The 14931-nt window shown below is 41.5% G+C and overlaps 1 long non-coding RNA gene across 1 annotated transcript in view; it reads left to right on the forward strand.

Moving 5' to 3' along the window:
• The first annotated feature begins 2158 nt into the window (after positions 1 to 2158).
• The window catches only part of LOC123771799 (uncharacterized), a 50463-nt gene continuing 37690 nt past the window's right edge, over positions 2159 to 14931 (forward strand). Inside the window, exons 1-2 of the long non-coding RNA XR_011224728.1 lie at positions 2159 to 2255; positions 4562 to 4603. This is a non-coding gene — a long non-coding RNA (uncharacterized lncRNA). The remainder of the gene's footprint in view (positions 2256 to 4561; positions 4604 to 14931) is intronic.

Here is a 14931-nt window from a genome sequence, read left to right on the forward strand (position 1 = left end):
GAGTAATTCAAACTCAGTAAATGGCACGTTGCATTCATCTTCCTTGTGGAGCATGAAGTCAACGAGCCTTTCTCGATCTCCCTAACCAGCATTTACTCTGAACTGTATGTCTGGGGGAAGATTATTGAAGCTAGAGGTGGTTGCCCAAGCATCGACTAACTCGTTTGCTCTGTGTAGAGGGTGAGGGTGTGCTACTTGGCCGATCTTATCGCCTTTAATTCTTTTAATATCCTTCCATACCTGGCTGAGGGGGGGGGGGGTGTGAGAGTTGAGACTGTTAACAAAAGTTTCCCAGTTATCTTGCCTGAGCTCTGTCATGCGCTCCCTCGCCTTGGCTAGGGCTTTGTGAAAGAGCTTGAGCATTGCTGGCGTACGTGTTTCCCTATATGCAAGCCCAACTCGTCTGGCAGTGCGTTTCAAAGTACGCAGTTTGGGGTCATTGTAATAGGCATGGCGTTTATTACTTTTCATATCGTCCCGACTATTGGATGGTGCAGGGGGCCGACCTAAAGGGTCAGCAAACATCTGAATGCTCTGTACTAGACCGTCGTTAAATGTCTGGACTGTGGAGGGATCATAAGTGCTGTACCACTCTGACACATGAGCAACAAAGTCTTCACGTCGAGCAGGAGGAACACTGACCCGTTTGCGTTTGAAAGTCCCACCGGACAGGATGGTATTTCCTATACATAGAGTAGTCAATCTAGGGTGATGATCTGACAACAAATCTGTTACAATAGATGATGTGCAGCAGACGTGAGAGACGTTGAAACCAACACAGAGGTCTAGAATGCCTCCACAAATATGCGTGGGTTCAAGGTCACCCACAATCTGCACATCTTGGTGACTATTTAGTAGCGACAGCAGTTGATTCCCATTACCGTTACTGAAGCGAGAGCCACCAATGTCCTTGTGTCTAGCATTGTAGTCACCAAGAATGATGGTTGGCTCTGCTTGAGCGCAGGCCGGAAGATCAATATAATTTAACTTTCCTGTTGGAGCATATAGATTAAATACATTGAGAACAGAGTTGCCCACATAGATCCTCACTCCATGATACTGTTGACCGACAGTTTGTTTTTCTAGCAGAAGTTGATGGGGTAGGGATTGTTTGATGTATAGAATGCAAGAGTTACTGGATCTGAGGTTGTAAGAAACAAATGAGGGCAATTTCGGGGGTGAGGATCTTGCGGGAACTCTGCACTCCTGGAGACATACAATATCGATGTGTTCAGTTGTTACTTTGTGATGTAAATCTGAGAACCTTTTTTCAGGGACGCAATGTTCCAGCTAAGGACGGATAACTTAGTTAATTGTGCATTTAAAGTCAGCATTATATATTGATATTATTAGTCCACTTAATATATATTATCTATATACATATTATCTATTGCACTACGGTATAAGTCCAGGAACACTTCTTAGTTTATTACCAATGTCACACATTTGCCCTCCAATGGTCTGGTACAATTTGTAGGTCATTTCCAGCTATAGAGTCGTTTTGAACATACTTTAGCACAACTTTGGCAGTTAACTTGCGTGGAAGGACTCCACTACACAAGATTTCTCGTTACAGGAAAGATTGGGCTACAGGAAGGATTGGGCTACAGGAAGGATTGGGCTACAGGAAGGATTGGGCTACAGGAAGGATTGGGCTACAGGCAGGATTGGGCTACATCCCCAAATGTATATTTGCCAGATAATTTGGCACTAAAAACAAAACGCATATATTATTGTTTAGACTAAATCCGCTACTCATTACTTTCCTGAAGTTGTCGTATATACACTACAAAATCTGCGTGTAAATCACGACAATTAACACGTGATGAAAAATGTGAGTGTCAGACCACGAAGGAAAAATTGAAACAGGAATTTCCTCAAGTATTTTCGTATTTAATAATACATCTTCAGAAGGGTGTTTCAATTCTTCCTTCGAGGTCTGACACTGTCACTACAAAACATGAATGTATTTAAACGTTGCGACAATGAATAATGAGAGCAATCATTATATGGATGGCGTAATAACAGGGAAGCATTAGCGCCTCTGGTGGTCAGATGCTTAACTGTATTAGAGGTTGACAGTTTAGATATTATGGTGAAGTAAGGGTGAGTGGCGCGTCTGGGAGTCCCGCTTCTTAACGTGTGGCTCAGTTGTCGACCAGCCGCCGCCTGGCAAGGGTTACGTTGATTATCAGTGAGCAAAATAGTGTTGCAGATATCATTAATCAATCATAATATAGGAAGGATTGTTCGGGGTGTGTACTTCATGTTGTTATTCGTTATTATTTTGTATATTTTATGTATTTAGACAAAATATAGAGGTGATTGTCAGGTACGTGGCAGCCATAGGTGTACCCGCTAGTTAAGTCATTAGGGCGCTTGTGGTGGCCTTAATAGCCATGCCAGTAGTTAGCCAGCAATCTAATTAAGGTTATCTTGAGATGATTTCGGGGCTTAGCGTCCCCCGCGGCCCGGTCCTCGACCAGGCCTTCTTTTTCTTACACATCCCCAGGAAGCAGCCCGTAGCAGCTGTCTAACTCCCAGGTATTCATTTACTGATAGGTGAACAGGGTCATCAGGGTGAAATAAAGTGCCCATTTGTTTCAGCCTCCACCGGGGATCGAACCCGGAACCTCAGGATTACGAATCCGAAGCGCTGTCCACTCGGCTGTCAGGCCCCTTAAAACAACCCAAAGAGAAATCTTCGACATATTTTGATGAAAATCTGAATGAGACGAAATCTTGTGTATATTGTGAACAAGAGGAATGACTCGGCATTTACAACTTGAGTGGTTGAGCGGGTTCATGGGTTAATCCCCCCTCTGGGAGGAACAACACATCTATTTTCTGTGTTACATTGTGGCTTGTTGAGCTTGAAGCTGTTGTCCAGCCTGTCTGTGTCAAATATGACATTTTAGAGAAGTGGTCTGTATTAATAACCTACAATTAGGTCAGTAATATAATTTTTTTTTTTAATTTGTAATACTGACCAAGTTGGAGGTTATAAATACAAAGCACTTCTCTAAAAGACTTTACAAAGTATAAAGCAATGCATTAAAATAGTATTACAAAGGCCTCGGCTGTTATTTATTTATTAATATATCTATAAGAAGTTACATTGGGTTTCTGAGAGTACATGGCATGATGTGTTTACATTCTTGTAAAGCCACTAGTACGCATAGCGCTTCGGGCAGGGCCTTAATCTAACAGATAATATTAAGTAGGTAATTTCTAGCAAAATTTATAGGCTAATCTATCAAAATGTATAACAATTTAAACATAGTGTTAGTCCTTCAAAGATTCGTGGTAGTGACAGTTGAACAAGTTCTGGAATGATTGTTGTTGCTGTCTTGAACTTTCTCCAAAGCGGAAAATCATTGATGTGTTTTTGAAGTGAAGTTTCCATATTAGGACACAGTAGGCCAGATGGGACCACAACAGAGACTCGTACAGTTCAATATTCAATGTTGTTCGTTTAAGTCAAAGATTCGTTTAACTATTCTTAAGGATTATTTTCATATTAACTGAGTCCCAGATGCTTAATGGCTGGTACATCATAACTCTTAGGTAATATTGACTTAAATTTACCAGAGGGCCACCATTTGTCCATAGTGCCCTCTACGGCATCAGGAAGCCGGCGGCTTGTCAAAGGTTCCCCTACGGTTCCTGAGGAGTTTGTCTATCTGTATTTTGAGCGCGCAAACTGTTGCATTATGACATTAAAGGTAGTTTGATAATATGTACACGGTGTCTTGTAGCTAAGCTAAAGGGGGCATATAATGTTTAGCAACAAGTCGCCCTAGATTGTTTAGTGTTAACGACTAGGGCGATGGAGTGGTCATATCAGGATAGCAGTTGTGCAGATAAATGAAGATAATTGCAGACGAGGAGTCACAATAACGGGGGCTGAAATATGTTGACCAAACCACACACTAGAAAGTGAAGGGACGACTAGATAATTGTTTATCTAATAGATGGAAGATGTTAATTGTTTGCATCTTGTTTACTCTGCGATGTAAAATGAATTCACCTGTAAATGGTCATTTTTGACAATGTAATCACTAGGCTTCTAACGTTAGTTTAGTACTCATGGACCATATACTGTACTTGAGAGGTTTTAAACATATTATTTATATAATTTAGGCCAATAGACAGCTAAATAAATTAATAATACACAGTACGTTTATCTAAGGTTAGCTAAAGGTTTGTTTTAGTGGAAGACCCTAATAAGATAATGTGTTTCTATGTAACTTTAAAAGAACATTGATGCTTAACCATAGCCTCATGAGTCCAAGACAAAAATGTATTCCGTTAGGCTATTGCAGTCTTATCAGTCTTGCCTACTCGCTATTGTTGTTACAATCTGTAATTAATCTCCATTGCAATTATACCTTTTCCAGTGATTGGTTCCAGTGTTCTTGAAATTCATATTTATATTTTGCTACTCGATTGTATTTGAAATAAACTGTTTATACTTACCCTGGTGCTACATAGCCTTCCCGGTTTGGTGCCTTCTTTTGATAATTACTTACTTAATATATGTAAAAAATATTTTTTCAAGAGTGTGGCACGTGTGGACAAGTGTTGGATCAGAGGAGTCAAGGTAAAGTGCTTATTTAACAACTAGTTCTGGGGAGGAGCGGGTGGAACTAGATGAACGTAGACAACTTCACATTCTTGTTACACTAACACTGGTTTGTGCCTCGGAGAGGCTGCAGGATCCAGTAAGTTCAGTAGAACTTCGGTTTCAACTCCTTTTGACCATGTCGTAGCTCAGTCGATTACGGCAGCGTCTGGGATGCTTTCGGACGCAGGTTCGAATCCTCGTCCCGGCCCTTGTGGATTTATACACTCTTGTTAGCAGGCTGAGAGCTTTTCTTTCCCATAGATTTATTTATAGAAGAGTTAGCAATAAGTCGGCTGGGTTTATTGTTTTTATTGTTTTTATTATTCGTATTGTTTTTAGGCCCCATTTATATTATGCAGTTCAGTTTTGGTCGCCATGCTAAAGAATGGACATAATTCACTAGAACACGTCAGTTAGGATGACAAAGTTAATCCCGCAAATTAGAAAGCTTCCGAAAAAAGAGAGCCAGAATTTGGGTCCAAAATATGGCTCGGGTAGCGAATTTGGGATGTTTGGGATATTTTGAAAACTGCAGGGGGGTTTGGGCAAAATGTGACCCACCGCCGCTTTCAGTAATTGGCATATTTTTGGTATAAAAAGTCGGAATTTCAAACTGCGAATAGGCGCAGAGAGCCAGAATTTGGGTCCAAAATATGGCTCAGGTATCGAATTTGGAAAGTTTGGGATATTTTGAAAACTGCAGGGGGGTTTGGGCAAAATGTGAACCACCGCCGCTTTCAGTAATTGGCATATTTTTGGTATGAAAAGTCGGAATTTCAAACTGCGAATAGGTGCAGAGAGCCAGAATTTGGGTACAAAATATGCCTCAGGTATCGAATTTGGGATGTTTAGGATATTTTGAAAACTGCAGGGGGGGTTTGGGCAAAATGTGACCCACCGCCGCTTTCAGTAATTGGCATATTTTTGGTATAAAATTCGGAATTTGAAACTGCGAATAGGTGCAGAGAGCCAGAATTTGGGTCCAAAATATGGCTCAGGTATTGAATTTGGGATGTTTGGGATATTTTGAAAACTGCAGGGGGGGTTTGGACAAAATGTGACCCACCCCCGCTTTCAGTAGTTGGCATATTTCTGGTATAAAAAGTCGGAATTTCAAACGGCGAATAGGTGCAGAGAGCCAGAATTTGGGTCCAAAATATGGCTTAGGTATCGAATTTGGGATGTTTGGGATATTTTGAAAACTGCAGGGGGGTTTGGGCAAAATGTGACCCACCGCCGCTTTCAGTAATTGGCATATTTTTGGTATAAAAAGTAGGAATTTCAAATTGCGAATAGATGCAGAGAGCCAGAATTTGGGTCCAAAATATGGCTCGGGTATCGAATTTGGGATGTTTGGGATATTTTGAAAACTGCAGGGGGGTTTGGGCAAAATGTGACCCACTGCCGCTTTCAGTAATTGGCATATTTCTGGTATAAAAATATCGGAATTTCAAACTGCGAATTGGTGCAGAGAGCCAGAATTTGGGTCCAAAATATGGCTAAGGTATCGAATTTGGGATGTTTGCGATATTTTGAAAACTGCAGGGGGGTTTGGGCAAAATGTGAACCACCGCCGCTTTCAGTAATTGGCATATTTTTGGTATAAAAAGTCGTAATTTCAAACTGCGAATAGGTGCAGAGAGCCAGAATTTGGGTACAAAATGAGCCTCAGGTATCGAATTTAGGATGTTTAGGATATTTTGAAAACTGCAGGGGGGTTTGGGCAAAATGTGACCCACCGCCGCTTTCAGTAATTGGCATATTTTTGGTATAAAAAGTCGTAATTTCAAACTGCGAATAGGTGCAGAGAGCCAGAATTTGGGTACAAAATATGCCTCAGGTATCGAATTTGGGATGTTTAGGATATTTTGAAAACTGCAGGGGGGTTTGGGCAAAATGTGACCCACCGCCGCTTTAATTAATTGGCATATTTTTGGTATAAAAAGTCGGAATTTCAAACTGCTAATAAGTGCAGAGAGCCAGAATTTGAGTCCAAAATATGGCTCAGGTATCGAATTTGGGATGTTTGGGATATTTTGAAAACTGCAGGGGGGTTTGCTCAAAATGTGACCCACTGCCGCTTTCCGTAATTGGCATATTTTTGGTATAAAAAGTCGGAATTTCAAACTGCGAATAGGTGCAGAGAGCCATAATTTTTATCCAAAATATGGCTCAGGTATCGAATTTGGGATGTTTGATATATTTTGAAAACTGCAGGGGGGTTTGGGCAAAATGTGACCCACCGCCGCTTTCAATAATTGGCATATTTTTGGTATAAAAAATCGGAATTTCAAACTGCGAATAGGTGCAGGGAGCCAGAATTTGGGTCCAAAATATGGCTCAGGTATAGAATTTGGGATATTTTGAAAACTGCAGGGGTGTTTGGGCAAAATGTGACCCACCGCTGCTTTCAGTAATTGGCAGATTTTTGGTATAAAAAGTAGGAATTTCAAACTGCGAACAGGTGCAGAGAGCCAGAACTTGGGTCCAAAATATGGCTCAGGTATCGAATTTGGGATGTTTGGGATATTTTGAAAACTGCAGGGGGGTTTGGGCAAAATGTGACCCACCGCCGGTTTAAGTTAATTGGCATATTTTTGGTATAAAAAGTAGGAATTTCAAACTGCTAATAGGTGCAGAGAGCCAGAACTTGGGTCCAAAATATGGCTCGGGTATCGAATTTGGGATGTTTGGGATATTTTGAAAACTGCAGGGGGGTTTGTGCAAAATGTGACCCACCGCCGCTTTCAGTAATTGGCATATTTTTGGTATAAAATTCGGAATTTCAAACTGCGAACAGGGGCAGAGAGCCAGAATTTAGGTCCAAAATATGCCTCAGGTATCGAATTTGGGATGTTTGGGATATTTTGAAAACTGCAGGGGGGGGGGGTTGGACAAAATGTGACCCACCGCCGCTTTCAGTAATTGGCATATTTTTGGTATAAAATTCGGAATTTCAAACTGCGAATAGGTGCAGAGAGCCAGAATTTGGGTCCAAAATATGGCTCAGGTATCGAATTTGGGATGTTTGGGATATTTTGAAAACTGCAGGCGGGTTTGGGCAAAATGTGACCCACCCCGCTTTCATTAGTTGGCATATTTTTGGTATAAAAAGTCGGAATTTCAAACTGCGAATAGGTGCAGAGAGCCAGAATTTGGGTCCAATATATGGCTCAGGTATCGAATTTGGGATGTTTGGGATATTTTGAAAACTGCAGGGGGGTTTGGGCAAAATGTGACCCACTGCCGCTTTAATTAATTGGCATATTTTTGGTATAAAAAGTAGGAATTTCAAACTGCTAATAGGTGCAGAGAGCCAGAACTTGGGTCCAAAATATGGCTCGGGTATCGAATTTGGGATGTTTGGGATATTTTGAAAACTGCAGGGGGGTTTGTGCAAAATGTGACCCACCGCCGCTTTCAGTAATTGGCATATTTTTGGTATAAAAAGTCGGAATTTCAAACTGCGAATAGGCGCAGAGAGCCAGAATTTGGGTCCAAAATATGGCTCAGGTATCGAATTTGGGATGTTTGGGATATTTTGAAAACTGCAGGGAGGTTTGGGCAAAATGTGACCCACCGCTGCTTTCAGTAATTGGCATATTTTTGGTATAAAATTCGGAATTTCAAACTGCGAATAGGTGCAGAGAGCCAGAATTTGGGTCCAAAATATAGCTCAGGTATCGAATTTGGGATGTTTGGGATATTTTGAAAACTGCGCGGGGGGGGGGGGGGGGGGGTTGGACAAAATGTGACCCACCGCTGCTTTCAGTAATTGGCATATTTTTGGTATAAAAAGTCGGAATTTCAAACTGCGAATAGGTGCAGAGAGCCAGATTTTGGGTCCAAAATATGGCTCGGGTATCGAATTTTGAATGTTTGGGATATTTTGAAAACTGCACGGGGGTTTGGGCAAAATGTGACCCACCGCCGATTACAGTAATTGGCAGATTTTTGGTATAAAAAGTCGGAATTTCAAACTGCGAATAGGTGCAGAGAGCCAGAATTTGGGTCCAAAATATGGCTCAGGTATCGAATTTGGGATGTTTGGGATATTTTGAAAACTGCAGGGGGGTTTGGGCAAAATGTGACCCACCGCCCCTTACAGTAATTGGCAGATTTTTGGTATAAAAATTCGAAATTTCAAACTGCGAATAGGTGCAGAGAGCCAGAATTTGGGTCCAAAATGTGGCTCAGGTATCGAATTTGGGATGTTTGGAATTTTTGAAAACTGCAGGGGGGTTTGGGCAAAATGTGACCCACCGCTGCTTTCAGTAATTGGCATATTTTTGGTATAAAAAGTCGGAATTTCAAACTGCGAATAGGTGCAGAGAGCCAGAATTTGGGTCCAAAATGTGGCTCAGGTATCGAATTTGGGATGTTTGGAATTTTTGTAAACTGCAGGGGGGTTTGGCCAAAATGTGACCCACCGCCGCTTTCAATAATTGGCATATTTTTGGTATAAAAATTTGGAATTTCAAACTGCGAATAGGTGCAGAGAGCCAGAATTTGGGTCCAAAATATTGCTCAGGTATCGAATTTGGGATGTTTGGGATATTTTGAAAACTGCAGGGGGGGGGGGTGGTGTTTGGACAAAATGTGACCCACCGCCGCTTTCAGTAATTGGCATATTTTTGGTATAAAATTCGAAATTTCAAACTGCGAATAGGTGCAGAGAGCCAGAATTTGGGTCCAAAATATGGCTCAGGTATCGAATTTAGGATGTTTGGGATATTTTGAAAACTGCAGGGGGGTTTGGGCAAAATGTGACCCACCGCCGCTTTAATTAATTGGCATATTTTTGGTATAAAAAGTAGGAATTTCAAACTGCTAATAGGTGCAGAGAGCCAGAACTTGGGTCCAAAATATGGCTCGGGTATCGAATTTGGGATGTTTGGGATATTTTGAAAACTGCAGGGGGGTTTGTGCAAAATGTGACCCACCGCCGCTTTCAGTAATTGGCATATTTTTGGTATAAAAAGTCGGAATTTCAAACTGCGAATAGGCGCAGAGAGCCAGAATTTGGGTCCAAAATATGGCTCAGGTATCGAATTTGGGATGTTTGGGATATTTTGAAAACTGCATGGAGGTTTGGGCAAAATGTGACCCACCGCTGCTTTCAGTAATTGACATATTTTTGGTATAAAATTCGGAATTTCAAACTGCGAATAGGTGCAGAGAGCCATAATTTTTATCCAAAATATTGCTCAGGTATCGAATTTGGGATGTTTGGGATATTTTGAAAACTGCAGGGGGGTTTGGGCAAAATGTGACCCACCGCCCCTTACAGTAATTGGCAGATTTTTGGTATAAAAATTCGAAATTTCAAACTGCGAATAGGTGCAGATAGCCAGAATTTGGGTCCAAAATATTGCTCGGGTATCGAATTTGGGATGTTTGGGATATTTTGAAAACTGCAGGGAGGATTGGGCAAAATGTGACCTCCGCCGCTTTCAGTAATTGGCATATTTTTGGTATAAAATTCGGAATTTCAAGTTGCGAATAGGTGCAGAGAGCCAGAATTTGGGTCCAAAATGTGGCTCAGGTATCGAATTTGGGATGTTTGGGATTTTTGAAAACTGCAGGGGGGTTTGGGCAAAATGTAACCCACCGCTGCTTTCAGTAATTGGCATATTTTTGGTATAAAAAGTCGGAATTTCAAACTGCGAATAGGTGCAGAGAGCCAGAATTTGGGTCCAAAATATGGCTCAGGTATCGAATTTGGGATGTTTGGGATATTTTGAAAACTGCAGGGGGGGTTTGGCCAAAATGTGACCCACCGCCGCTTTCAATAATTGGCATATTTTTGGTATAAAAATTTGGAATTTCAAACTGAGAATAGGTGCAGAGAGCCAGAATTTGGGTCCAAAATATTGCTCAGGTATCGAATTTGGGATGTTTGGGATATTTTGAAAACTGCAGGGGGGAAGGGGTGGTGTTTGGACAAAATGTGACCCACCGCCGCTTTCAGTAATTGGCATATTTTTGGTATAAAATTCGGAATTTCAAACTGCGAATAGGTGCAGAGAGCCAGAATTTGGGTCCAAAATATGGCTCAGGTATCGAATTTAGGATGTTTGGGATATTTTGAAAACTGCAGGGGGGTTTGGGCAAAATGTGACCCACCCTCGCTTTCAGTAGTTGGCATATTTTTGGTATAAAAAGTCGGAATTTCAAACTGCGAATAGGTGCAGAGAGCCAGAATTTGGGTCCAAAATATGGCTCAGGTATCGAATTTGGGATGTTTGGGATATTTTGAAAACTGCAGGGGGGTTTGGCCAAAATGTGACCCACCGCCGCTTTCAATAATTGGCATATTTTTGGTATAAAAATTTGGAATTTCAAACTGCGAATAGGTGCAGAGAGCCAGAATTTGGGTCCAAAATATTGCTCAGGTATCGAATTTGGGATGTTTGGGATATTTTGAAAACTGCAGGGGGGGGGGGGGGTGGTGTTTGGACAAAATGTGACCCACCGCCGCTTTCAGTAATTGGCATATTTTTGGTATAAAATTCGAAATTTCAAACTGCGAATAGGTGCAGAGAGCCAGAATTTGGGTCCAAAATATGGCTCAGGTATCGAATTTAGGATGTTTGGGATATTTTGAAAACTGCAGGGGGGTTTGGGCAAAATGTGACCCACCGCCGCTTTAATTAATTGGCATATTTTTGGTATAAAAAGTAGGAATTTCAAACTGCTAATAGGTGCAGAGAGCCAGAACTTGGGTCCAAAATATGGATCGGGTATCGAATTTGGGATGTTTGGGATATTTTGAAAACTGCAGGGGGGTTTGTGCAAAATGTGACCCACCGCCGCTTTCAGTAATTGGCATATTTTTGGTATAAAAAGTCGGAATTTCAAACTGCGAATAGGCGCAGAGAGCCAGAATTTGGGTCCAAAATATGGCTCAGGTATCGAATTTGGGATGTTTGGGATATTTTGAAAACTGCATGGAGGTTTGGGCAAAATGTGACCCACCGCTGCTTTCAGTAATTGGCATATTTTTGGTATAAAATTCGGAATTTCAAACTGCGAATAGGTGCAGAGAGCCAGAATTTTAGTCCAAAATATTGCTCAGGTATCGAATTTGGGATGTTTGGGATATTTTGAAAACTGCAGGGGGGTTTGGGCAAAATGTGACCCACCGCCCCTTACAGTAATTGGCAGATTTTTGGTATAAAAATTCGAAATTTCAAACTGCGAATAGGTGCAGATAGCCAGAATTTGGGTCCAAAATATTGCTCGGGTATCGAATTTGGGATGTTTGGGATATTTTGAAAACTGCAGGGAGGATTGGGCAAAATGTGACCTCCGCCGCTTTCAGTAATTGGCATATTTTTGGTATAAAATTCGGAATTTCAAGTTGCGAATAGGTGCAGAGAGCCAGAATTTGGGTCCAAAATGTGGCTCAGGTATCGAATTTGGGATGTTTGGGATTTTTGAAAACTGCAGGGGGGTTTGGGCAAAATGTAACCCACCGCTGCTTTCAGTAATTGGCATATTTTTGGTATAAAAAGTCGGAATTTCAAACTGCGAATAGGTGCAGAGAGCCAGAATTTGGGTCCAAAATATGGCGCAGGTATCGAATTTGGGATGTTTGGGATATTTTGAAAACTGCAGGGGGGTTTGACCGAAATGTGACCCACCGCCGCTTTCAATAATTGGCATATTTTTGGTATAAAAATTTGGAATTTCAAACTGCGAATAGGTGCAGGGAGCCAGAATTTGGGTCCAAAATATGGCTCAGGTATAGAATTTGGGATGTTTGGGATATTTTGAAAACTGCAGGGGGGTTTGGGCAAAATGTGACCCACCGCTGCTTTCAGTAATTGGCAGATTTTTGGTATAAAAAGTCGAAATTTCAAACTGCGAACAGGTGCAGAGAGCCAGAATTTGGGTCCAAAATATTTCTCGGGTATCGAATTTGGTATGTTTGGGATATTTTGAAAACTGCAGGGAGGTTTGGGCAAAATGTGACCCACTGCCGCTTTCAGTAATTGGCATATTTTTGGTATAAAAAGTAGGAATTTCAAACTGCGAATAGGTGCAGAGAGCCAGAACTTGGGTCCAAAATATGGCTCAGGTATCGAATTTGGGATGTTTGGGATATTTTGAAAACTGCAGGGGGTTTGGGCAAAATGTGACCCACCCCCGCTTTCAATAGTTGGCATGTTTCTGGTATAAAATTCGGAATTTGAAACTGCGAATAGGTGCAGAGAGCCAGAATTTGGGTCCAAAATATGGCTTAGGTATCGAATTTGGGATGTTTGGGATATTTTGAAAACTGCAGGGGGGTTTGTGCAAAATGTGACCCACCGCCGCTTTCAGTAATTGGCATATTTTTGGTATAAAAAGTCGGAATTTCAAACTGCGAATAGGCGCAGAGAGCCAGAATTTGGGTCCAAAATATGGCTCAGGTATCGAATTTGGGATGTTTGGGATATTTTGAAAACTGCATGGAGGTTTGGGCAAAATGTGACCCACCGCTGCTTTCAGTAATTGGCATATTTTTGGTATAAAATTCGGAATTTCAAACTGCGAATAGGTGCAGAGAGCCAGAATTTGGGTCCAAAATATGGCTCAGGTATCGAATTTAGGATGTTTGGGATATTTTGAAAACTGCAGGGGGGTTTGGGCAAAATGTGACCCACCGCCGCTTTAATTAATTGGCATATTTTTGGTATAAAAAGTAGGAATTTCAAACTGCTAATAGGTGCAGAGAGCCAGAACTTGGGTCCAAAATATGGATCGGGTATCGAATTTGGGATGTTTGGGATATTTTGAAAACTGCAGGGGGGTTTGTGCAAAATGTGACCCACCGCCGCTTTCAGTAATTGGCATATTTTTGGTATAAAAAGTCGGAATTTCAAACTGCGAATAGGCGCAGAGAGCCAGAATTTGGGTCCAAAATATGGCTCAGGTATCGAATTTGGGATGTTTGGGATATTTTGAAAACTGCATGGAGGTTTGGGCAAAATGTGACCCACCGCTGCTTTCAGTAATTGGCATATTTTTGGTATAAAATTCGGAATTTCAAACTGCGAATAGGTGCAGAGAGCCAGAATTTGGGTCCAAAATATTGCTCAGGTATCGAATTTGGGATGTTTGGGATATTTTGAAAACTGCAGGGGGGTTTGGGCAAAATGTGACCCACCGCCCCTTACAGTAATTGGCAGATTTTTGGTATAAAAATTCGAAATTTCAAACTGCGAATAGGTGCAGATAGCCAGAATTTGGGTCCAAAATATTGCTCGGGTATCGAATTTGGGATGTTTGGGATATTTTGAAAACTGCAGGGAGGATTGGGCAAAATGTGACCTCCGCCGCTTTCAGTAATTGGCATATTTTTGGTATAAAATTCGGAATTTCAAGTTGCGAATAGGTGCAGAGAGCCAGAATTTGGGTCCAAAATGTGGCTCAGGTATCGAATTTGGGATGTTTGGGATTTTTGAAAACTGCAGGGGGGTTTGGGCAAAATGTAACCCACCGCTGCTTTCAGTAATTGGCATATTTTTGGTATAAAAAGTCGGAATTTCAAACTGCGAATAGGTGCAGAGAGCCAGAATTTGGGTCCAAAATATGGCTCAGGTATCGAATTTGGGATGTTTGGGATATTTTGAAAACTGCAGGGGGGGTTTGGCCAAAATGTGACCCACCGCCGCTTTCAATAATTGGCATATTTTTGGTATAAAAATTTGGAATTTCAAACTGAGAATAGGTGCAGAGAGCCAGAATTTGGGTCCAAAATATTGCTCAGGTATCGAATTTGGGATGTTTGGGATATTTTGAAAACTGCAGGGGGGGGGGGGGGTGGTGTTTGGACAAAATGTGACCCACCGCCGCTTTCAGTAATTGGCATATTTTTGGTATAAAATTCGGAATTTCAAACTGCGAATAGGTGCAGAGAGCCAGAATTTGGGTCCAAAATATGGCTCAGGTATCGAATTTAGGATGTTTGGGATATTTTGAAAACTGCAGGGGGGTTTGGGCAAAATGTGACCCACCCTCGCTTTCAGTAGTTGGCATATTTTTGGTATAAAAAGTCGGAATTTCAAACTGCGAATAGGTGCAGAGAGCCAGAATTTGGGTCCAAAATATGGCTCAGGTATCGAATTTGGGATGTTTGGGATATTTTGAAAACTGCAGGGGGGTTTGGCCGAAATGTGACCCACCGCCGCTTTCAAGTAATTGGCATATTTTTGGTATAAAAATTCGGAATTTCAAACTGCGAATAGGTGCAGAGAGCCAGAATTTGGGTCCAAAATATGGCTCAGGTATAGAATTTGGGATGTTTGGGATATTTT

The sequence above is a fragment of the Procambarus clarkii genome, chromosome 75, assembly GCF_040958095.1.
Source record: "Procambarus clarkii isolate CNS0578487 chromosome 75, FALCON_Pclarkii_2.0, whole genome shotgun sequence".
NCBI classification, from domain to species: Eukaryota; Metazoa; Arthropoda; class Malacostraca; order Decapoda; family Cambaridae; genus Procambarus; species Procambarus clarkii.